We start from the raw sequence: 27,125 nt of genomic DNA, 5'->3' as shown, positions 1-27,125 counted from the left end.
CGGATGGAAGCAGCGGCGTCTCCAACGGCGGCCTGGATCGACGACGCCCTTCTCAGCACCTCCGCGGGCACCGAGCTTCAAATTCCGGCGAGGCAGCGGCGAATGTGGAGAAGGGAGAGGCTAGGGAGGCTCAGTGGTGAGAGGGAAGACTGATGGTGTGGCTAATTTGAAGAAGGGAGAGCTCCTTTTATAGTGGCCTCGAGCAGCGGAGGGAGGTCACGGTGACGATGGCGAGGTGGTGCTGCAGGCGATCAACGGCGTGGGCGAGGGCATGGCAGTGTTTAGGCGGGCTCAGGGAGCGTCACGGTGTACTCGGAGCAGTGTTCGGTGGTCAAGAACAGTGGCGCTCGTCACGCGTCCAGGGCTACTGTGGCGGACGTCGTCGTCCTCCTCGACGGTGACCAGGCGCGGGCGAGCTCGTGGTGGTGTCTGACGGCATCCTGGTGCTGAGGTGAGTCCACGCGAGGGCGCTGATGGCGAGGCGGGGTCGCTGCTGACGGGGTGACGCGGCGTTCTGGCGCGCTCTGGCATCGCGACCATGCGCGGCAGGGCGTCGCTGGAGCGTTCTGGGCGCGTGGCTGCTGGCGTGTGCACACGTCGGCTTGACCAAGGGAGGGCAAGGGCTGGTCCAGGAGAGCACGAGGAGCGTCCAGGACATGATGGTTCGGGCCAGAGATGGCCAGAGGTGAGAGTGGCATGGTGGCGGCATGCCATGCCACGGCATGGCATGGTCTTGATGATTTGATCACACCAGGCTTAGTGCAAGTGGTGCTACTGGTGCTGAGGGGTGAGAGGGGGTGCCAAGGCATCTGAGGAGGGCCAGAGCTTGGACTTGGTCCTCTCCAAAACCAGCATGGGCTCAATTTGATTCCATGCCTGCAAGGTGTTTGAGCAAATGGCCGCAAGAAAATATTTTTTGAATTTTGAAAATCTTTTTGGTGTGTTGCAAACATATAATAAAAGGAGTAGAATGGTGGTGGTTTGGTTAAATTTGGAGTTGGTTTGCAAAATCTCAAATTGCATAAGATCTTGCATATGTGAGTTTGTTCCAACTTTGCTTGCTTGTCATTTGAATTTGAGAAGGAATTTGGGTGGGTGGTTTTGGGCAAAGTTGAAGTCCATGATGTTGTCCTGGATGAGGTGCAAAGAGTTGACAAAGTGTAGAAGTGAAAAGTTAAAAACCAGGGGCTCAAAGTGAGCCTCGGGCTAAAAATGGCACATATGACCATAATCATATGTGAGCTCCATTTTGATTCAAATTTGATTTGAATTGAGTTTGTTTGATTCCAAAGGTGCTAATAAGTGTTTAGTATCCATTTACAACTAATGGTGCAAACCAAAATGGCCTATATCAAAGATTTGTAAAAATGGCATAGGCCATATGTGGGTGTGAAGTTGATTTTTAGAATTTCTTTTCTATTTTATTTTTATTTGACTTTGGATGATCAAGTGATCATTGCTAGGGTTTTAGAATGAGAGTAACACATAAACAAGCATCATGGCAAAAGCACACTCAAATAAATTAATAAGGTGAGCTATATGCATAGTCCTATATGATGAGAAAAAGTTTTTGTTGGCTCTGATTTTTGGATTCTTGAATTCTCTCTCTTGCTCCTTTTATTGAAACTTGGGATGTAACACTCCGGCAACCCCACAATTAGCAAACGAATACAAGATGTATTCCCCTAGGCCCATAAAGGTGAAGTATCATGTAGTCGACGCTCACATGACACCACTAGAAGAATAACACCACAACTTAAATATCATAGCATTGAATATTAATCAACATAGTTCACTACTAACATTTAGACTTCACCCATGTCCTCAAGAACTAAATGAACTACTCACGAGACATCATATGGAACATGATCAGAGGTGATATGATGATGAATAACAATCTGAACATAAACCTTGGTTCAATGGTTTCACTCAACAGCATCAATAACAAGGAGTAATCAATACCGGGAGAGTTTCCCCTACCAAACAATCAAGATTCAACCCTAGATGTTACAACGGTGACGAGGTGCAGCGGTGGAGATGGCGGTGACGATGGTGGAGATGATGGTGATGATGATCCCAATGAAGTCCAGCTCGATGATGATGACGATGGCGTCGATTTCCCCCTCCGGGAGGGAATTTCCCCGGCGGATTTCAGCCTGCCGGAGAACTCTTTTCTCTCTGGTGTTTTCCGCCCCGCAGAGGCGGTTGTGTCTCTTCGCGATTATTCCCTGGAGCTTAGGTTTTCGGGGCGAAGAAGTACGCGAAGGAGAGGCGGCCGAAGGGGGCTGTGGGCCCCCTCCCCACAAGGCGGCGCGGCCAGGCCAGGGCCCGCGCCGGCCTATGGGGGGGGTCCCATGGCGGCCCTCCTCGGTCCCTCCTTTTGGCTGGCTTTGTCTTCGGGAAAAATAAGATCTCCGGTGTAATTTCCGTCAAATGTTCATCTTCAGAAATATTGCATTCCGACGGTGCTTTTTCCAGCAGAATCCTGACTCCGGTGAATGATTCTCCAATAATCATGAAACATGCAAAATAGGTGAAATAACATAAGTATCATCTCTAAATATGAAATATATCAATGAATAATAGTAAATTATGATATAAAATAGTGATGCAAAATGGACGTATCAACTCCCCCCAAGCTTAGACTTCGCTTGTCCCCAAGCGAAACTGAGCTCAGTAAACAAGACCACGTGTTTATGGAGTGAAGAGTCGATAAATAAAATACGGACAAGAAGCATCATATTAATTCACACAAGACATTCTAGTGAACAACTTCCCAATATGATTCAACTTGAAACAAGTAAAAGGAAATCACAAATAAAGGTGCATAGGAAATCATAATTGGTGATGGCAAACTTCGTTCTTGGTCAGAGAACATTTAACAGATTGTACTTATTTATCGAGCGGTGCTCTTATATTAAAGCTTATAGCAAAACTTGCATACTCAATCATAATAATCTCCTCATAATCATAGATAACCTTCAAAGCTATATTCATTCAGATAAAACTTGTACTAAACAAGGAATAAATAAAAGGCATGACTAAATAAATCACAATATAGATGGGCTGATCACAACAACTCAATTGCTTGCTTAAGATGGAGGGAAATAGGTTTACTGACTCAACATGAAAATAAAAGATAGGCCCTTCGCAGAGGGAAGCAGAGATTAAATCATGTGCTAGAGCTTTTTAAGTTTTGAAATCATATAGAGAGCATAAAAGTAAAGTTTTGAGAGGTGTTTGTTGTTGTCAACGAATGGTAGCGGGTACTCTAACTACCTTATCAACCAGACTTTCAAGAGCGGCTCCCATGAAGGACGTTATCTCTACCAGCAATGTAGATCATCCCTCTTCTCTTTTCTTTACACATGTACTTTAGTTTTTTCTTTATTTATTTTAGATGACACTCCTCCCAACCTTTTTCTTTCACAAGCCATGGCTAACCGAATCCTCGGGTGCCTTCCAACATTCTCATACCATGAAGGAGTGTCTATTTGCAAAATTAAGTTGCTTACTAATAGATCAGGGCAAAACATGTGAAGAGAATTATTAATGCAAGTTAATTAATCAGAGCTGGGAACCCCATTGCCAGCTCTTTTTGCAAAGTTATTGGATAAGCGGATGAAGCCACTAGTCCATTGTGAAAGTCTGTCAGAAGTAAATGACAAGATCGAAAGATAAAACACCACATACTTCCTCATGAGCTATAAAACTTTGACACAAATAAGGGATGATAACTTTTGAATTGTTTAAAGGTAGCACATGAAGTATTTACTTGGAATGGCAGGAAATACCACATAGTAGGTAGTTATGGTGGACACTGATGGCATAGGTTTGGTTTAAGGATTTGGATGCACGAGAAGCATTCCCTCTCAGTACAGGTCTTTGGCTAGCAAGGTTGATTAGCAAGCACAAGAGTTGAGGGAAACAAACAAATATACATGTGATAGAAACAATCATGCATCTTACTTGTAAGCACAAACAATTTTAACTTCAGAATACTAAGCTCATAGCTAACAAGAAAGAAAGATAATGAAACAACATATCTACATGTATTTCCTCTTTTCTACTTAAACTCAAAGTGTTGTTACTATTGACCAATGCTAAGTTTGCCAAAACCAAATAGATTTAATCAATGCTCCCAAAGTGATACCAATACTAACAACAAGATCAATCACATAATAGAGATTGCAAACTAAAATAAGATGTGCAATATGTAAATGATAAAACTTCTCATTAATATTCCATAACGATAACTCACACCAAGGGATACATAGATAACCAACTAAAGAGAGATACTTCCACACTGCAAACTATCTTATATGATAACTTCCCTACTCATGATATGACACTACTTGATAGTAAAAAGGTAAAATATAGTGATGATGTGATACCGCGGCACTCCCCCAAGCTTGGAACAAACCAAGGGGATGCCAATACCGATGATGAATTACTCCTTCGGTGATGATGGTGGTGGTCCGTTCCTGCGATCCTTAAAGATCTCCTTCAGCTTCAGCTTCTCAGGTTGGCAATTCTGCACTAAGACTCGAAGAGATTCATTGTTATCTGAAAGTGGCGGTGGCGGCCTTGTGATGGGAATTGAGTAATATTCCAGCATTCTGCGAAGTCGGTTGTTCTCCTCCTGAAGTATCTCCACTTCCCTTCTCAGAGCACGGTATTGATCACAAAACTCATCGGTAACCCGTAGTGCTTCCTCCACACAAGGGAAAGAGTTGAGGCTAAGAGCAGGTGGTAGAGGTCCCTGCAAGTTATGAGAAAAAGAACGTCCAGTGTTAACCAATCCCACCAAGATTGGCTTACTCTCCACAGTTTGCCGCTTCCTTTTTATTGATGACATCTCCTTCGCTTCCTCCTTGAATTCTTCCTTCAAATCGGGGTCTTGAATATCCTCCTTCAAAGGCTCCTTGTCCTTGTTGTTGGAGACCATGGTGCTTCTAGATCAAAAACGGATCCTGGCAGAAAACAGCTCAAAACAAAACGCGACGAGAAAACGATATACGGACCTCCAGGGGTCCGGGGGATTATATAGCAGAAATTTTCACGACAGAAGGAAAGTACCAGGTCGAACCAGAGTCGGAGAGGGACAACGAGGCGCCGTCCTCATAGGGCGGCGCGGCCAGGCTGGGGCCCGCGCTGGCCTATGGGGGCACGCCCTCGTGCGTCTCCTCCTTTCCGTTTCGATCTCGTAATTTTTCATATTTTCTGAAAATAGCAAAAAAATTGTTCGGAAAGTTAAACGCGGACTTTTTATTACCAGTACTGTTACCTATTCAAAGTCGAACTCTGCAGAACTATCAATTTGACTTTTGATGAAAGCTTCCGGAGTTACCACTTGAATAACATCAACATCTTCATCATAAGAATCACCAGAGATATAATGCTTGAGTCTTTGTCCATTCACCACTTGTGTGGTATCTCCTTGCAGAGAACTAATTTTAATTGCCCCTGAACGATACACCTCCACAATGACATATGGTCCTTCCCATTTTGAGAGCAATTTCCCTGCAAAAAATCTGAGACGAGACCGATACAACAGGACTTTATCTCCAACATTAAATTCTCTTTTGATAATTCTTCTATCATGCCATTTCTTAAATTTCTCTTTAAAGAGTTTAGCATTTTCATAAGCTTCACTTCTCCATTCATCTGAAGAACTCAATTGTAGCAATCTCTTCTTACCGGCAAGTTTATGATCTTTATTAAGTTCTCTTACAGCCCAATAAGCTTTGTGCTCTAGTTCTAAAGGTAAATGACAAGCTTTCCCATAAACCATTTTGTAAGGTGACATACCCATAGGATTTTTATAAGCAGTTCTATAAGCCCATAGTGCTTCCTTCAATTTACTAGCCCTGTTCTTTCTAGATTTATTAACAGTCTTTCCCAAAATAAATTTGATCTCTCTATTTGATAATTCTACTTGCCCGCTAGTTTGAGGATGATAAGCGGAAGCAATCCTATGATTAATACCATATTTAGCAAGAGTTTTTCTAAAACCACCATGAATAAAATGAGAACCTCCATCATTCATAATATATCTAGGTACTCCAAATCTAGGAAAAATAATATCTAAAAGCATTTTTAAAGAAGTCTCACCATCAGCACTTTTTGTGGGTATAGCTTCCACCCATTTAGTAACATAATCAACAGCGACAAGTATATGAGTGTTACCTTCTGAAGAAGGGAAAGGACCCATGAAGTCAAATCCCCAACAATCGAATGGTTCAATAACAAGAGTATAACTCATAGGCATTTCATTGCGTCTGGAGATATTACCAACCCTTTGACATTCATCACAAGATAAAATAAACTTTCTTGCATCTTTGAAGAGAGTTGGCCAATAGAAACCTGATTGTAGAACTTTTTGCGCAGTTCTATCTCCGGCGTGATGTCCTCCATAAGCACTACCATGACACTTACTCAGTATCTCTTGTTGTTCATATTCGGGAACACATCTTCGCATAATACCATCCACTCCTTCTTTATATAAGTGTGGGTCATCCCAAAAATAATGCCTCAAATCATAAAAGAATTTCCTCCTTTGCTGAGCTGAAAAGGTTGGAGGCAAGTACTTGGAAACAATAAAGTTAGCATAATCAGCATACCAAGGACTATCTCGCGAGCTCACCTTTATTACAGCCAATTGTTCATTTGGAAAACTATCATCAACAGGAACAGGATCATAAGCAATATTTTCCAATCTAGACAAATTATCAGCAACAGGATTATCAGCACCTTTCCTATCTATAATACGCAAATCAAATTCTTGCAAAAGAAGTACCCATCTAATAAGCCTAGGCTTAGCATCTTTCTTTTCCATAAGGTACCTAATTGCAGCATGATCAGTATGAATTGTGACTTTTGAATCAACAATATAGGATCTAAACTTGTCACAAGCAAACACTACAGCTAATAATTCTTTTTCAATTGTAGCATAATTTCTTTGAGCAGCATCAAGAGTTTTACTAGCATAATGGATAACATTCAATTTCTTATCTACTCGCTGTCCAAGAACAGTGCCTACAGCAAAATCACTAGCATCACACATAATTTCAAAAGGTAAATTCCAATCAGGAGATTCAACTACAGGAGCAGTTGTTAAGGCTTTCTTTAGAGTTTCAAAAGCTTCCTTACAATCATCATCAAAAACAAAAGGTACATCTTTTTGAAGAAGATTAGTAAGAGGCTTTGAAATCTTGGAGAAATCTTTAATAAATCTCCTATAAAACCCAGCATGACCAAGAACACTACGAATACCTTTAACATCCCTCGGATAGGGCATCTTCTCAATTGCTTCAACTTTAGCTCTATCAACTTCAATACCTCTCTCGGAAATTTTATGTCCCAACACAATTCCTTCATTAACCATAAAGTGGCATTTCTCCCAATTAAGAACAAGGTTAGTTTCTTCACATCTCTGCAAAACTTTATCAAGGTTTCGCAAGCAATTATCAAAAGAATTCCCATAGACAGAAAAATCATCCATGAATACCTCTACAATATTCTCACAAAAGCCATGAAAAATAGCAGACATGCATCTTTGAAAAGTAGCAGGAGCATTACATAAACCAAAAGGCATACGTCTATAAGCATAAGTTCCATAGGGACAAGTGAAAGTGGTTTTCTCTTGATCTTTAGTTTTAACAGTAATTTGTGAGAACCCAGAATAACCATCAAGAAAGCAAAAATGAGTATTTTTAGACAACCTTTCTAACATTTGATCAATAAAGGGTAAAGGGTAATGATCTTTCTTAGTAACCTTATTAACTTTTCGATAATCAATGCACATTCTATACCCTACAACTACTCTTTGAGGGATGAGCTCATCATTATCATTAGGCACAATAGTTGTTGTGGGTATACTTCATGGGTGTACCATCGACAGTGCCTAGATCCGGCAAGCCCGGGTGGCCCACAGATGGTGGTGAGGCATGTGGCCCATCGGGCGGCCCAGTTGCTGTTGATCATGAAGGAAGAAGTCCGGCCCAGGATCAGTAAGCCGGATCCGTACCGACATTAGGAGTAACCCGGATCCACGGAGGCCCATGAGGAACCCAGATCCAGTACGACGTATATGGAAGGCGGATCCGTGACGTGCACGGCAAGATATTGTACCATAGCTAGGCTATCTGTAATCCGGCTAGGACTCTCCATGTAAACCCTAGATCCGTGCGCCTTTATAAGCTGGATCCCGGGAGCCCTAGAGGCACAACCACAACTCATTGTAACAACGCGAAAGCGCCCAGATAATTCCAGACAAGCAGCAGTAGGCCCTGTCATCGTGCAGGTGTTCCGAAGCTGGGTAACTCGCGTACCACCGTCCCGTGTGCACTCCGCCCTATGGCCCCTACTTCTTCTCCCCCTCGTGAGGATCCCTCCTCCGAGGTACCGTCGATTAGGCAACGACAGTTGGCGCCCACCGTGGGGCCTGTGGCGTCTGGAGGCCGGAACCGGGAGGGTTCCGCCAGGGGAAGCTACAACGACACCATCACTGTGGGGTGCGTCCTTTACGCCGGGAATCTGCCGATCGTCCCTCTGGATGAGTGTTGGATTCCGGCTAGGACAAACCCCGTCAAGCTCTCCATCGTCCCAATTGGCGGCATACACATCTTCATCGGGGAAACCGTCGATTCCGACGGAAACCCACTGGTAAGTAACGCAGACGCGACCACCGCAGAGCTAGACGCTGTCGTGAGGATCCGATCTGAGATGCAGGAGCTTCCCAAGGAAGATTCCGCCTTGGATCTGGAAATTTCAAAGCCCACCCAATCCGCCCCTGAGCAGGAAACAACGGTGGAAGACCAATGCAGATCCGCCTGGGTCTCCCAGGTGTTAGAAAAGCAGAGGTGCCACTTCGTACACTTCTTGGCCCATACCGCCGGAACCGCCCCTCAAGGAGACGGAGTTGGTCCTGAGCAGGTAGAGGCACCGGAAAACGGCGCAGATCCGGATCGGGGCCGAGCACATCGGAGAAAGCGAAGCTCCGGTTGAAGAGTCGATTTTGGGCAATCTGAGCCCAATTTCCGGAGATACCCCCTCCATGGATACTGACGAGTTTAACCGCAAGCTAGGGGAGTACGGTTTCGGTGATCAGCCTGAAGTCGACTCCGCCCAGCCCAAGCAGGTTCTCGCAACTGTAGCAGCGCTGGGACAAACTGGATCTGAAGAGCCAACCAGCCAATCCGACCCCTGATACGTCCAATTTGCATCACTATTTTATATCATAATTTGCTGTTATTCATTGATATATTTCATATTGGGACACAATACTTATGTTATTTCATCTATTTTGCATGTTTCATCATTATTGGAGGATCAAGCACCGGAGCCGGATTCTGCTGGAAAAAGCACCGTCAGAACGCAATATTTCGGAAGATCAACTGTGGGAGGAAATCATACCAAAAATCCTATTTTTCAAGATGACGAAGGAAGCCAGAAGGAGGAGCCAGGAGGACCCAGGGTGGGCCCACACCCTAGGGCGGCGCGGCCCAGGCCCTGGCCGCGCCGCCATGTGGTGTGGAGGGCCCACAACCCCTTTCGCCTCCTTTTCTTCGCGAAATCCTTCGTCCCGAAAACCTAAGCCACAGAGGGTACCTCGCGAAGAGTTACAGCCGCCTCTGCGGGGCGGAGAACACCAGAGAGAAAAGAGCTCTCCGGCGGGCGGGAATCCGCCGGGGAAATTCCCCTCGGGAGGGGAAATCGACGCCATCGTCACCGTCATCGAGCTGGACATCATCGCCATCACCATCATCATCATCTCCACCATCATCACCGCCGTCATCACCGCTGGACACCATCACCGCCGTAGCAATTTGGGTTTGATCTTGATTGTTTGATAGGGGAAACTCTCCCGGTATCGATCTCTACTTGTTGTTGATGCTATTGAGTGAAACCATTGAACCAAGTTTATGTTCAGATTGTTATTCATCATCATATCACCTCTGATCATGTTCCATATGATGTCTCGTGAGTAGTTCGTTTAGTTCTTGAGGACATGGGTGAAGTCTAAATGTTAGTAGTGAACTATGGATGAGTAATATTCAATGGTATGATATTTAAGTTGTGGTGTTATTCTTCTAGTGGTGTCATGTGAACGTCGACTACATGACACTTCACCATTTATGGGCCTAGGGGAATGCATCTTGTATTCGTTTGCTAATTGCGGGGTTGCCGGAGTGACAGAAACCTAAACCCCCGTTGGTATATCGATGCAGGAGGGATCGCAGGATCTCAGAGTTTAAGGCTGTGGTTAGATTTATTCTTAATTACTTTCTTGTAGTTGCGGATGCTTGCAAGGGGTATAATCACAAGTATGTATTAGTCCTAGGAAGGGCGGTACATTAGCATAGGTTCACCCACACAACACTTATCATAACAATGAAGATTATTTAGCCGTATGTAGCGAAAGCACTAGACTAAAATCCCGTGTGTCCTCGAGAACGTTTGGTCATTATAAGTAAACAAACCGGCTTGTCCTTTGTGCTAAAAAGGATTGGGCCACTCGCTGCAATTGTTACTCTCGCACTTTACATACTCGTACTTTATTCAACTGTTACATCAAAACCCCCTGAATACTTGTCTGTGAGCATTTACAGTGAATCCTTCATCGAAACTGCTTGTCAACACCTTCTGCTCCTCGTTGGGATCGACATTCTTACTTATCGAAGATACTACGATACACCCCCTATACTTGTGGGTCATCAAGACCATTTTCTGGCGCCGTTGCCGGGGAGTGAAGCGCTATTGGTAAGTGGAATTGGTAAGGAAAACCTTTACTGTTGTGCTGATTTTATTTCTGCCTGCTGCTATAAGTCATTATGGAGAGATCTTCTCTTCAATTTCTATTTGGGAAATCTACTACTACTGCAACGGTAGTGGATGAGGCGCCAGGTGAGGAAGTAGTACCATATAAAATACCTATGAAAATTATTGAATGTGTTATGGATAACCGCTATGAAGGGGATGGAACTATCCATCCCGGTGATCATTTACTGTTTTTGCATGAATTATGCGGGTTATTCAAATGTGCAGGTATTGCTATGGATGAAGTGAGGAAGAAACTATTCTCTTTATCGCTGTCCGGTAAGGCGGCGCATTGGTATAAATTACTGGATAATGGGGATTCTCTTGAATGGAATGATATTGTGCCCCGGTTTTATTCTAAGTTCTATCCTCCAAGTGAAATTCATAAGGATCGGAATCGCATATATAATTTTTGGCCTCATGATGGAGAGAGTATTGCCCAAGCTTGGGGGAGATTGAAGTCTTTAATGCTCAAATGCCCCATTCATGAGCTTCCTGGTAATGTTATTATTGATAATTTCTATGCAAGACTTTCTTTTCAAGACAAGACCTTGCTGGATACTTCTTGTTCTGGATCATTTACACGCAACAAAGAAGAGTTTAAAAGGGACCTTCTTGATCGGATCCAAGAAAATACTGAAGGATGGGAGAACGACAAGGATAGAGAATCAGGTATAATTTATGATTATAAATGCATTGAAGCTTTTATGGATACTGATAAATTTCGTAATATGAGTGCTACATATGGTCTTGATTCTCAAGTTGCTGTAAATCTTTATAAAGCTTTTGCCTCTCATTATGAATTGCCAAAGAATAATTTTGATAAGTATCATGAACCGTATAAAGATAAAATTGATTCATCTATTAATAAATGCGTTGTAGTTGAAACTGCTGATCATGTTATTCCTGAAGCTTATATTGAAAAAACTCCTTTCCCTGCTAAAATGAAGGAGTACTCTGTTATAAATAGTGCGGTTCATAAAAGTGAAAAGAAACCTGTAGAACCTGAAGAACAAATAAAAGTTGAACTCCTTTGTTGCAATAGTTAAAGATCTTGTGACTGAAAATGTGGAGGATGGTCATATTATTTTCTGTGAAGATGCTTCTAATATTGTTTCACATCCTAATAAACCCAAACAAGCTAGTGTTCCTATGCTATCTGTTAGAATTGGTGATCATTGCTATTATGGATTATGTGATATTGGTGCAAGTGTTAGTGCTATTCCGTATGAGCTTTACACGGAGATTATGCACGAAATTGATTCTTGTGAACTTGGAGATATTGATGTGGTTATTCAGCTGGCTAATAGAGAAACTATTTCTCTAATTGGTATTGTTCGAGATGTGGAAGTTTTATGCGGTAAGATTAAATATCCTGCTGACTTTTTGGTACTTGGTTCTGCTGCTAGTGATTATTGTCCTATTATTTTTGGTAGACCTTTTCTAAATACTTGTGGAGCTATTATAGATTGCAAGAAAGAGAAAATTTTGACTAAATTTGCTGGTGAATCTTATGAGTTTAACTTCTCTAAATTTACTAAAACTCCTTATAAAGCTGATTTGCCTAGTAATGATTTTAAAATGGAGCAATGTGCATCTATTGTTCTTGTTCCTAATAATCCTTTGCAGCAACATTTGGAGGATAGCGAGAGTGAAATTTTTAGGAAAGAAAGAGATGAACTTGAGGAAATTTTTCTTCGCCAACCTATTCTCAAGCATGATTTACCGGTGGAAGATTTGGGTACAACACCGCCACCAAAGGAAGATCCTGTTTTTGATTTAAAGCCTTTACCTGATAATCTTAAATATGCTCATATTGATGATAAGAAAATATATCCTGTTATTATTAGTTCTAAGCTTTCAGAGGTTGAGGAAGAAAGGTTATTGGAAATATTGAAGAAGCACCGAGGAGCTATTGGCTACACTCTTGATGATTTGAAAGGGATTTCTCCTTCTATTTGCCAACATGCTATTAATATGGAAGATGATGCAAAGCCTGTTGTTGAACATCAGTGTCGTCTAATTCCGAAGATGAAGGAAGTGGTAAGGAATGAGGTATTACAACTTCTTGAAGCTGGTATTATATATCCTATTGCTGATAGTAGATGGGTTAGTCCTGTGCATTGCGTTCCCAAGAAAGGAGGTATGACTGTTGTGCCTAATGATAATGATGAGCTCATCCCTCAAAGAGTAGTTGTAGGATATAGAATGTGCATTGATTTTCGAAAAGTTAACAAAGTTACTAAGAAAGATCATTACCCTTTACCATTTATTGATCAAATGCTGGAAAGATTGTCTAAAAATACTCATTTTTGCTTTCTTGATGGTTATTCTGGGTTTTCACAAATTGCTGTTAAAGCTAAAGATCAAGAGAAAACCAATTTTACTTGTCCCTATGGAACTTATGCTTATAGACGCATGCCTTTTGGTTTATGTAATGCTCCTGCTACTTTTCAAAGATGCATGTCTGCTATTTTTCATGGTTTTTGTGAAAGTATTGTAGAGGTATTCATGGATGATTTTTCCGTCTATGGGAATTCTTTTGATAGTTGCTTGCGAAACCTTGATAAAGTTTTGCAGAGATGTGAAGAAACTAACCTTGTTCTTAATTGGGAGAAATGCCACTTTATGGTTAATGAAGGAATTGTATTGGGACATAAAATTTCTGAGAGAGGCATTGAAGTTGATAGAGCTAAAGTTGAAGCAATTGAGAAGATGCCCTATCCGAGGGACGTTAAAGGTATTCATAGTGTTCTTGGTCATGCTGGGTTTTATAGGAGATTTATTAAAGATTTCTCCAAGATTTCAAAACCTCTTACTAATCTTCTTCAAAAAGATGTACCATTTGTTTTTGATGATGATTGTAAGGAAGCTTTTGAAACTCTTAAGAAAGCCTTAACAACTGCTCCTATAGTTGAACCTCCTGATTGGAATTTACCCTTTGAAATTATGTGTGATGCTAGTGATTTTGCTGTTAGCGCTGTTCTTGGACAGCAAGTAGATAAAAAACTGAATGTTATTCATTATGCTAGTAAAACTCTTGATGCTGCTCAAAGAAATTATGCTACAACTGAAAAGGAATTATTAGCTGTAGTTTTTGCTTGTGATAAATTTAGATCTTATATTGTTGATTCAAAAGTTACTATTCATACTAATCATGCTACAATTAGATACCTTATGACAAAGAAAGATGCTAAGCCGAGGCTTATTAGATGGGTACTTCTTTTGCAAGAATTTGATTTACATATTGTAGATAGGAAAGGTGCTGATAATCCTGTTGCTGATAATTTGTCTAGATTGGAAAATATTGCTTATGATCCTGTTCCTGTTAATGATAGTTTTCCAAATGAACAATTGGCTGTAATAAAGGTGAGCTCGCGAGACAGTCCTTGGTATGCTGATTATGCTAACTTTATTGTTTCCAAGTACTTGCCTCCAACCTTTTCAGCTCAGCAAAGGAGGAAATTCTTTTATGACTTGAGGCATTATTTCTGGGATGACCCACACTTATATAAAGAAGGAGTGGATGGTATTATGCGAAGATGTGTTCCCGAATATGAACAACAGGAGATATTGAGTAAATGTCATGGTAGTGCTTATGGAGGACATCACACCGGAGAAAGAACCGCGCAAAAGGTTCTACAATCAGGTTTTTACTGGCCAACTCTCTTCAAGGATGCGAGAAAGTTTATTTTATCTTGTGATGAATGCCAAAGGGTTGGTAATATCTCCAGACGCAATGAAATGCCCATGAATTATACTCTTGTTATTGAACCGTTTGATTGTTGGGGATTTGACTTCATGGGACCTTTTCCGTCTTCAGAAGGTAACACTCATATACTTGTTGCTGTTGATTATGTTACTAAATGGGTGGAAGCTATACCTACAAAAAGTGCTGATGGTGAGACCTCTTTAAGAATGCTTTTAGATATTATTTTTCCTAGATTTGGAGTACCTAGATATATTATGACTGATGGAGGTTCTCACTTTATTCATGGAGGTTTCAGAAAAACTCTTGCTAAGTATGGTATTAATCATAGAATTGCTTCCGCTTATCATCCTCAAACTAGTGGTCAAGTAGAACTATCAAATAGAGAGATTAAATCTATTTTGGGAAAGACTGTTAATAAAACTAGAAAGAATTGGGCTAGTAAATTGAAGGATGCACTTTGGGCTTATAGAACTGCTTATAAAAATCCCATGGGAATGTCACCTTATAAAATGGTTTATGGGAAAGCTTGTCATTTACCTTTAGAACTAGAGCACAAAGCTTATTGGGCTGTTAGAGAATTAAATAAAGATCCTAAACTTGCTGGTGATAAGAGGTTGTTGCAATTGAGTTCTCTAGATGAATGGAGAAGTGAAGCTTATGAAAATGCTAAGCTCTTTAAAGAGAAAGTTAAAAAATGGCATGATAGGAGGATTATCAAAAGGGAATTTAATATTGGGGATAAAGTCCTATTGTATCGGTCTCGTCTCAGATTCTTTGCAGGGAAATTACTCTCGAAATGGGAAGGACCATATGTTGTCGAGGAGGTGTATCGTTCGGGAGCAATCAAAATTAGCTCTCTCCAAGGCAATGCTACGCAAGTGGTGAATGGACAAAGACTCAAGCATTATATCTCGGGTGATTCTTATAATATTGATGTTGATATTATTCAAGTGGAAACACCGGAAGCTTTCATAAAAGGGCCAATTGACAGTCCGCCAGAACTCGACTTTGAATAGGTAACAGTACTGGTAATGAAAAGTACGCAATTTACCTTCCGAACTATATTTTTGCTGTTTTTGGAAAATATGAGAAATTACGAGTTCGAAACGGAGTGGAAAGGACGCACGAGGGGGTGCCACCATAGGGCGGCGCGGCCTGACCTGGGCCCGCGCCGGCCTATGGTTTGGCCGCCCCGTCGCCCCTTTCCGACTCTGGTTCGATCTGGTACTTTCCGTTTGTCGTGAAAAATTTTGCTATATAATCCCCCGGACCCCTGGAGGTCCCTATATCGTGTTTTCGACGTGTTTTGTTTCGAGTTGTTTCTGCCAGGATCTGCTTCGGATCTAGAGCCATCATGTCTTCGTCGGAAGCTCCGAAGGACAGCTCCAGCAAGGATGTTGGCAACTTGTACATGGAGGAGCTGAGGATGCACCCCAAGGAGTTGCTGCCCGTTGAAGGAGAACTGCAGGTCAAGGATGTCCAGGGTCCTAAAGGAGAAGGAAGCCTGGAAGATAGGATGGAGAAGCTAGAACAAGAGGTTTTCAAGTACAAGAAGATGGCTGAGCGTGAGGTGGATATCTTCCACAAGATTGTGTCTGAACTCATTACTGAACATGAGAAGGAAACTGCAAAGCTTTGGAGCGACATCCTCTCACTTCACGACACCACCAACAAGCTCCAAGCACAACTCTATGATTTTCAGAATCAGAACTGTGAGTATGAAAACAGGTTTAAATACATAAGCCATGCTGCTAGTTTCAGGATCCCCGAGACCAAGATGTCGTTTCTTGATGGAGAGCCTCTTCCTTGGAAGTTTGATGACGGGAATTCATCACCACCATCACCGAAGGAATAATTCATCATCGGTATTGGCATCCCCTTGGTTTGTTCCAAGCTTGGGGGAGTGCCGCGGTATCACATTATCACTACCTTTTACTTTTATTGTCAAGTAGTGTCATATCATGAGTAGGGAAGTTATCATATAAGATGGGTTGCGTTTGGAAGTATCTCTCCTTTAGTTGGTTATCTATGTATCCCTTGGTGTGAGTTATCGTTATGGAATATTAATGAGAAGTCTTATCATTTACATATTGCACATCTTATTTTAGTTTGCAATCTCCACTATATGATTCACCTTGTTGTTAGTATTGGTATCACTTTGGGAGCATTGAATAAATCTATTTGGTTTTGGCAAACTTAGCATTGGTCAATAGCAACAACACTTTGAGGTTTAAATAGAAAAGAGAAATACATGTAGTTGTTTCATTGTCTTTCTTGTTAGCTCATAGCTTACTATTCTAAAGTTAAAATTGTTTGTGCTTACAAAGAAGATGCATGATTGTTTCTATCATATGTATATTTGTTTGTTTCCCTCGACTCTTATGCTTGCTAATTAACCTTGCTAGCCAAAGACCTGTACTGAGAGGGAATGCTTCTCGTGCATCCAAACCTTAACCCAAACCTATGTCATTTGTGTCCACCATACCTACCTACTACATGGCATTTTCTGCCATTCCAAGTAAATACTTCATGTGCTACCTTTAAACAATTCAAAACTTAGTATCTCTTATTTGTGTTAATGTTTCATAGCTCATGAGGAAGTATGTGATGTTTTATCTTTCAATCTTGTTGGGCAACTTCCACCAATGGACTAGTGGCTTCATCCGCTTATCCAATAAATTTTGCAAAAAGAGCTGGCAATGGGATTCCCAGTCCCAAATTAATTAAACTAAATAGACACTCCTCCATGGTATGTGATTGATGGACGGCACCCGAAGGATTCGGTTAGCCATGGCTTGTGTAAGCGAAGGTTGGGGGGGAGTGTCATCATCATAATAAAACTAAAATAAAAAGGCACTCCTTCATGGGATGAGATTGTTGGCAGGCACCCGAGGATTCGGTTAGCCATGGTTTGTGAAAGAAAGGTTGGAAGGAGTGCCACACAAAATGAAAATAATATGGGAGCCGCTCTTAGGAGGTTGTCTGGCAAGGGGGTTAGAGTACCCGCTACCAGTCGTTGACAACAACAAACACCTCTCAAAATGTTACTTTTATTCTCTTTATATGATTGCAAAACTGAAAAAGCTCTAGCACATGATTTAATCCCTGCTTCCCTCTGCGAAGGGCCTGTCTTTTACTTTATGTTGAGTCAGTAAACCTATTTCCCTCCATCTCAAGCAAGCATTTGAGTAGTTGTGATCAAACCATTATATTGTGATTTGCTACATCATGTCTTTTATTCTTCCTTGTTTAGTACCAGTTTTATCTGAATGAATATAGCTTTGCAAGTTATCAATGATCATGAGAAGACCATTATGATTGAGTATGCAAGTTGTGCCTTATAAACTTCAACATGAGAGCGCTGCTCAATGAGATAAATATAATCTGTTAATTGTTCTCTGACCAAGAACGAAGTTTGCCATCACCAATCATGATTTCTCATGCACCTTTACTTGTGATTACCTTATACTTGTTTCAATATGAGTTATAAGAGGTTGTTTACTATAATGTCCTGTGTGAATGAATATGATGCTTCTTGTCCGTATTTTATTTATCGACTCTTCACTCCATAAACATGTGGTCATGTCTATCGAGTTCAGTTTCGCTTGGGGACAAGCGAAGTCTAAGCTTGGGGGGAGTTGATACGTCCAATTTGCATCACTATTTTATATCATAATTTGCTGTTATTCATTGATATATTTCATATTGGGACACAATACTTATGTTATTTCATCTATTTTGCATGTTTCATCATTATTGGAGGATCAAGCACCGGAGCCAGGATTCTGCTGGAAAAAGCACCGTCAGAACGCAATATTTCGGAAGATCAACTGTGGGAGGAAATTATACCAAAAATCCTATTTTTCAAGATGACGAAGGAAGCCAGAAGGAGGAGCCAGGAGGACCCAGGGTGGGCCCACACCCTAGGGCGGCGCGGCCCAGGCCCTGGCCGCGCCGCCATGTGGTGTGGAGGGCCCACAACCCCTTTCGCCTCCTTTTCTTCGCGAAATCCTTTGTCCCGAAAACCTAAGCCACAGAGGGTACCTCGCGAAGAGTTACAGCCGCCTCTGCGGGGCGGAGAACACCAGAGAGAAAAGAGCTCTCCGGCGGGTAGGAATCCACCGGGGAAATTCCCTCCGGGAGGGGGAAATCGACGCCATCGTCACCGTCATCGAGCTGGACATCATCGCCATCACCATCATCATCATCTCCACCATCATCACCGCCGTCATCACCGCTGGACACCGTCACCGCCGTAGCAATTTGGGTTTGATCTTGATTGTTTGATAGGGGAAACTCTCCCGGTATCGATCTCTACTTGTTGTTGATGCTATTGAGTGAAACCATTGAACCAAGTTTATGTTCAGATTGTTATTCATCATCATATCACCTCTGATCATGTTCCATATGATGTCTCGTGAGTAGTTCGTTTAGTTCTTGAGGACATGGGTGAAGTCTAAATGTTAGTAGTGAACTATGGATGAGTAATATTCAATGGTATGATATTTAAGTTGTGGTGTTATTCTTCTAGTGGTGTCATGTGAATGTCGACTACATGACACTTCACCATTTATGGGCCTAGGGGAATGCATCTTGTATTCGTTTGCTAATTGCGGGGTTGCCGGAGTGACAGAAACCTAAACCCCCGTTGGTATATCGATGCAGGAGGGATCGCAGGATCTCAGAGTTTAAGGCTGTGGTTAGATTTATTCTTAATTACTTTCTTGTAGTTGCGGATGCTTGCAAGGGTTATAATCACAAGTATGTATTAGTCCTAGGAAGGGCGGTACATTAGCATAGGTTCACCCACACAACACTTATCATAACAATGAAGATTATTTAGCCGTATGTAGCGAAAGCACTAGACTAAAATCCCGTGTGTCCTCGAGAACGTTTGGTCATTATAAGTAAACAAACCGGCTTGTCCTTTGTGCTAAAAAGGATTGGGCCACTCGCTGCAATTGTTACTCTCGCACTTTACATACTCGTACTTTATTCAACTGTTACATCAAAACCCCCTGAATACTTGTCTGTGAGCATTTACAGTGAATCCTTCATCGAAACTGCTTGTCAACACCTTCTGCTCCTCGTTGGGATCGACATTCTTACTTATCGAAGATACTACGATACACCCCCTATACTTGTGGGTCATCAACCCCCAGCCATCCCATCAAGGATCTCCAATGTCACGGGAGCGACCCCGCAGGGATTCTTCCTCGGAGGAAATCCTGTCGGCTGAAGAGATGGTTGCGCGAGCAGTTCTTAACACACCTATAACACCGGGCGACGCCGCAGATCTGGAGGCCCTAGAGGCCACTAGAAAGGAAATGCTGGCCACAGCCAAGAAGCTCGCCGATACCGAAGCCGCGTTAAGGGAAGAAAGGGCAGAAGCTGCAGGATTGGCGAAAAATTTCGACAGATAGGATCGCGAGATTACTGCCACACTCGAGCAGGTCAAGAGCATGAGGGCTGAGTGGGAAGTAAAGATGATCTATGCGCAGGCGGAGGCCGATCGAATTGTTAGAGAAGCGATTCCGCCTCGCAGGATACCCTTCAACACGCCCGCAGAGCACCAGCCGCTGGAAACCCCAAAGGACAACATGCAAAAAGCTGCGGAGCTGTTGAAGAAGAAGGACGAAGAGGTTGATATCAACTATCTCCGCACACTTGTCGCTTCAGCAATGCAGCAGCAAAGCAAGGCAGACACTTCACGCAGGTTGGAATCCAATCCGGATAACTGTGTATCTACCGCGCAGAAGGACGCCCGCGCCGATCGGCATCTCGATGATGAATCACACACCGGATCCTCGGAGCGCAGAAGAAGAGTCAGGGAACACCCAAATCCGATCCCTGTTCCGTCAAAGACGCCTTTGTCGGATCCAAGGAAGGGAAAGGATGCGATGTACACTGGACGAGACAAATACCGCAGCCCCTCTCCTCCGCCCAACGGTTACCCGCGACCCCCTCGCCGCCGTAGTCCAGCTGGAAACACCAGGCCCCCAGGGAATGGTGGGATTGTTATCCGCGACAACGTGCTGCCAAGAAACAGAAACAGGGAGCGCTCGCCGGAACCACGCCGGAACCAGAACAATGTTCGTGAGCCCGAGCCTAGGAGAGGTCGGAATGAAGACCGCGGCCCAGAGCCTCGCCGGAACCGCGACCCAGAGCCTCGTCGGAGCCGTGACCCAGAGCCTCGCCGGAGCCGTGACCCGGAGCCTCGCCGGAACGACCAGGGCAGCCAGCGCCAGGGCGAAGGCAGCCACAGGAGCCGGAGCCAGCACCAGGAAGGCCGAGGAGAATCAGATGGCGGAAGCAAGAAGTCGGACCGCCCACCTCGCAGATCTCCCTCACCACCACCTAGCGGTGGCGGCGGAGGTGGAGGCGGAGGCGACGGCCAGAGATCTCGCTCTCGCTCACACTCCCCTCGCCACGGCCCGCGCGACGCACGGGATCGCCTTAACGAATATAGAACTGACTACATTGGTCCGAAGTGCTTTGGCAGGATGATTCGAGAGGAACCAAAGCCAAGGATGAACCTCAAGCTACCCGGAAACCTGAAGCATTATGATGGCACCGAAAGGCCGGATACCTGGATTGAGGATTACTATAATCTTTGTAACCTTTGCCGGAGGAACCCCTAACATCGCCTGCCGCATGCTCCAGTTGTACCTTGTAGGTCCAGCCCGGATCTGGCTCAGTGACCTCGAGAAGAACTCCATCTTTTGCTGGTTCGACCTGAAGACCGCTTTCGAGAAACACTTCAGGGGCACCTACAAAAGACCTGCCACGGCAAGCGATCTGCAAGCTTGCATCCAGAAGAAGGGAGAAACTTCAAGAAACTACCTCACACGATGGTTGGCATGCAGAAACGAGTGCGAAAACGTCGACCACACCACCGCCATGTACGCTTTCATTGGTGGACTGCAGAGGGGAGGATTGCTGAGGCATACGCTCACTCGTTTGGCTAACTCAAGCAAGCTGACTTTGGATGAGATGATCTCCATTGCCAGTGATCATACTGCCGCCGATGACGACGCTGGCGGTGATCTCGCAGCTACAAAGAATCCCCACTGCATCAACAAAAGAAGAACCGTGATAACGGCAGTAGCAGCAGCCATAAGCGCAAGAACCCTGATGACCAGAAGAGTGGCGGATCCGAGATGGTCGCCATGGCGTTTCAACGCGGAGGTCCAGGAGGCGGAAGAGGACGTGGACGTGGAGGTGGAGCCGGCAGGGGTCAGCAGCATACCTCTGAGGTCACGGCTGGCGGATCCCGCGCTCCGCAAACCTACGAGGAGTATAGAGACATGCCCTGCCTGGCCCATCTGGATCCGGTTACAGGGAAGTCCACTCATACCAACCGCAACTGCAAATGGGTCAATGATCTAAAGAACGACCCGGAGGCAGGATACAAGCGAGCCCGGAAGCACCGCCCACGCGGCAAGGGAGGCAAGGGCAAGAACAAAGACAAAGAGGAAGATAGTTCCGAGGCGATGGATGAGGATGATAACTCGCCGGATCCCAAGGCAGGATCCGCAGGAAAATCCAACCCATTCGACAAAAAGAGCGTGGGGGCTTACCACACTTTCCTCGGGACCCCAACGATGCAGCGCCTCCAAGTCAGCTACCCGGATCCTGAACGCCATAGTTCCGGCTGTGCCGCAGTACGTCAGGTGGTCGGAAATCCCGTGCACATTTGATAGGAAGGATCACCCCGCAATTGTGCCAAAAGAATGCTACGCCTTGGTGGTAAGTCCCCGCATAGATGGGTATGACTTCTCCAAATGCCTCATGGATGGCGGAGCCAGCCTGAACATCATGTACCTGGAGACTCTAGAGCGGATGAACCTCACCAAGGAACAGCTAAAACACAGCAACACTGAGTTTCACGGCGTGGTTCCGGGTAAGAAGGCGAATTCCCTCGGCAGCATCACACTTCCCGTGGCTTTTGGCGATGTTCACAATTTCCGCGAAGAGAAGATCACGTTTGAAGTTGTGCCCTTCAAGAGCTCCTACCACGTCATCTTCGGCAGGCCCACCTACCACAAGTTCCACGCAAGAGCGTGCTACATCTACAACAAGCTCAAGATTCCGGGTCCTAAAGGTATGATTACCGTATCCGGAGACTACAAAAAGGCTCATGAGTGCGAGTTAGGCGAAGCCGCCTTCGCAGAGTCTGTGATATTTGGAGAAGAGCTAAAAGGCTACAGAGCCGCGGTGGATCCGACTGAGATGCAGACCACCAAGAAGCAGATCTCCGAGCAGAAAACCTCCTTCAAGGCCGCGATAGAAACCAAGAAGCACGACCTCATCAAAGGCGACTCTTCCAAGCAGGTTTCAGTCGGAGCCAACATGGACCCCAAATAGGAAGACGCGCTCGTCGAGTTCCTCCGCGCTAACATGGATATCTTCGCATGGCAACCTTCTGACATGTCCGGAGTACCTAGGGAACTCGCCGAGCACTACCTCAACATAAATCCGGGGGCTAAACCGGTGAAGCAAGCTATGCGACGCTTTGGAGATAAGAAGCGCCGCGCCATAGGAATGGAACTAGCAAAGTTACTAGAAGCAGGTTTTGTAATAGAAGTTATCCACACCGATTGGGTCGCGAATCCCGTCCTTGTACCCAAAAAGAACACTGAAATACTAAGAATGTGCATCGATTACTCTGGCTTGAACAAGCATTGCCCGAAGGATCCGTTCCCCTTGCCGCGCATTGACCAAGTCATTGATTCGACGGCGGGGGCGGAACTTCTGTGTTTTCTTGATGCGTATTCCGGGTATCATCAGATCCGGATGAAGGAATCCGACCAGAAGGCGACTTCATTCATAACCCCGTTCGGTACTTACTGCTATGTTACTATGCCTTTTGGTTTGAAAAATGCAGGTGCTACTTACCAACGTACGATGCAGCGGTGCCTGAAGGACCAAATTGGCCGGAACGTGCACGCTTACGTCGACGACATCGCGGTCATGACCCGGAAAGGATCCGACTTGATCAGCGACCTCACAGAAACCTTCGACAACCTCCGCAGGTACAAGATGATGTTGAATCCGCTGAAGTGCGTCTTTGGCGTGCCAGCCGGAAAACTCCTTGGCTTCATAGTCTCTCACAGAGGCATTGAGGTTAACCCGGAAAAAATCAAGGCAATCTTGTGTATCAAGCGGCCAACTTGCCTCAAAGATGTGCAACGACTAACTGGTTGCGTCGCAGCAATCAGTAGGTTTGTTAGCCGTCTTGGCGAGAAGGCGCTACCTCTGTACAAGCTGCTGAAGAAAACAGACAAATTTGTCTGGGACGACGCAGCTGACGCAGCTCTTCGTGGGTTGAAGGAAATACTTACCTCCCCACCTATCTTGGCAGCTCCAGCAGAGTCAGAGCCAATGCTCCTTTATCTGGCAGCTACCAACAAAGTCATCAGCCTCGTCATCGTGGTGGAGCGAAAGGAAGAAGGTCATGAATATGACGTCCAAAGACCTGTCTACTACATTAGCGAGGTGCTGACGGAGTCAAAACAAAGATACCCTCACTTTCAGAAGCTAGCCTATGGAGTGTTTCTAGGCAGCCGGAAGCTGAGACACTACTTCCAAGAGCACCCAGTAACAGTTGTGAGCAAGGCTCCGCTGTCGACAATTCTCAACAACACTGACGCAACAGGATGTACGGCTAAATGGGGCATCGAATTATCCGCCTTCGACATCGCTTACAAGCCTAGGACCGCGGTTAAATCCCAAGTCTTGGCGGATTTCGTCGCAGATTGGACAGAAGCTCCGGATGCAAGTCTGGAGCCGGAACCAGAAATGTGGGTTATGCACTTCGATGGATCCAAGCAGCATCAGGGCTCAGGAGCCGGAGTCACCCTGAAGTCCCCTACCGGAGAAGAACTGCAGTACGTTCTGCAGATCCACTTCGAAGCTACAAATAACATGGCGGAATACGAGGCTCTACTACACGGTCTGCGCATCGCTAAAGAAATTGGGATCAAGCACATCATATGCTGTGGAGATTCTGACCTGGTGGCACAAGAAGTAGCCGGAACCTGGAACGCCAGAAACTCCGTCATGGCGGCCTACAGAGACGAAGTTGACGAGATCGCCAAGTGCTTCCTCGGATACGAAGTCAAGTACGTCAGAAGAGACGATAACACAGCGGCAGACATGCTATCCAAGCTCGGATCCGGCAGGAAGCAAATTCCGCCCGGCATTTTCCTGGAGCATCTCCGGATACCCTCGGTGAAGGGCGCTAACCCGGAAAACCCAGAAGTAGCAGTGTCTCCGGCTAGGGAAGTGATGGCTATCATTCCGGCTTGGACACAGCCTTTCCTGGACTACCTCATCGATCAGAAGTTGCCTGAGGACGAGGTCCTCGCAAGACAGATCGTCAGACGAGCGAGATCCTACACAATTGTTGATGGACAGCTCTACAAACGAAGTGCAGCAGGGGTATTTCTCAAATGCGTCTCCAATCAAGACGGCATTGAAATCCTCAGAGAGATCCACGCAGGGGACTGCGGGCATCATGCCGCCCCCAGATCGCTCGTTGCAAAAGCTTTTCGGTTAGGTTTCTACTGGCTCACAGCTAAAGAAGACGCTGACAAAATAGTCAAAACCTGCCGAGGTTGCCAGTACTATGCTACTCAACCAAACGCTCCAGCCCAAGAGCTGAAGACCATACCTATCACCTGGCCATTTGCGGTCTGGGGGCTCGATATGGTTGGTAAGTTAAAAAGATCATCTCCTGGCGGTTTTGAATACCTCCTGGTCGCTGTTGACAAGTTCAGCAAATGGATCGAGGCAAAGCCAGTGAGAAAAGCCGATGGTGCTACGGCACTAAAATTCGTCTGCAGCCTCGTGATGAGATTCGGCATCCCACACAGCATAATCACAGATAATGGCACAAACTTCGCTCAAGGAGAGTTGAGGGATTATTGTGAAACAATGGGGATACGGCTGGACCTTGCATCTGTGGCTCACCCACAATCCAATGGTCAGGTTGAAAGGGCTAACGGCCTAATATTATCAGGAATTAAACCATGCCTTGAAGGACCGCTGCGACGAGCAGCTGGAGCTTGGGCTGACGAGTTGGAAGCTGTTCTGTGGAGTTTATGAACCACCCCTAACAGATCAACAGGGTTTACCCCATTTTTCCTGGTATACGGATCCGAAGCCGTGCTTCCCTCCGACATCATCCACGATTCACCGCGAGTTTCCGCCTACAATGAAGAAACAGCTGATGAGGCCAGACAGCTATCTGTGGACCTGATCGAGGAAGCTCGGAACTTAGCTGACCAGCGCTCCGCCATCTACCAGCAGAAGCTCCGACGTTATCACAGTCGTCGAGTTCGGAAACGCTCCTTCATGGCAGGAGACCTGGTCCTCCGCCTTCGACAGGTGAAAGACCATAAGCTGCAATCTCCATGGGAAGGACCCTTCGTCGTTAGCAAAGTGCTTCATAACGGGTCGTACTACCTTGTTGATTTCCACGAGCTGAGGGATCGACCTGCTAATTGGCACCAGAAACGCAAGCGTGAGGATCCGGATGATATCTACGACGAGACAGATCGCCCTTGGAACATCGCACAGCTACGTCCTTTCTACACTTAGCATATTTTTTCCGAGTTACAAACTCTGTAATAGTTATACATGATCAATGAAATAAAGCTTATGGTTCACTCTCTGAGTCCTTTACCTCCTTTACTTGTTCATTTTTAGATCATGTATGTTTTCCGACTAAAACCGCAGAGCTGGATTTTTCCGCCTAGGCGTGTATAAACGTTGTGATTTTCAAAAATCGTCCTTTAGGACGTGAGCTTAAGTTTTCTGATTAAGTTGTTGTCTGTTGCGAACTCGTGGATTCCTAGTAGCGATTTCCGGCACCTATGCTTGGGGGCTTGTTTCCGCGGTTATTGACGGATTGCCATTGGGCTTCGTCGCCGCTGGCGAGCGTTTCCGGCTAAGGTCTTCCGGCTCGCGGAAGGTCAAGCGGGCAAGCCGGAAAACAACGAAATCAGCACTTGCTTTCCGACACAAAACGAAACATGCACATAACATTAACGGATAGCAGGATAAGTGTTTCCGCCCCATGCATAATCGTTTCGTTCCTAGCTACTTAAGAATTTAAAGTCTTATTACAAACCCACTCCGGGGCCAAAATGATGCAATTTGTTTCATTGTCTAAAACAGGAACTCTACTCGGAGTCCTCTTCTTCAGATTGCTGGTAGGAGGAGCCGTCGTCACTGTCACCAGATCCGGCTTCGGAGTCGTCACCAGAGTTTCCTCCGGAATGCTCGCCGCTTGACCCGGATCCTTCCCCATAATACTCCGGCTCACCTGCCTCCTCCTCTGCATCGGAAAATCCTTCGGGCAGATCGTGTTTGTTATACCAGAACAAGTGATCCACTCGCCTGACAAACAGCTGCTCATAGCCTTCGGTTTCCGCGAGGAGGGCACCCATGTCGGAATCCTTGGGGGCTCCTTGTGCAACATCCGCCAGGTTGAGCGAGGGGAAGTGAGCCTTGGAGGTGGCCAGGACTAGGGAGGCGGCTCCGCGTGCTGAAGATTTTTGCCAGTCCTTGATGAAATCCGGCACCT

This window comes from Lolium perenne, chromosome 4 (assembly GCF_019359855.2).
Source record: "Lolium perenne isolate Kyuss_39 chromosome 4, Kyuss_2.0, whole genome shotgun sequence".
NCBI lineage: Eukaryota > Viridiplantae > Streptophyta > Magnoliopsida > Poales > Poaceae > Lolium > Lolium perenne.
Note: the sequence above shows the minus strand (reverse complement) of the source record.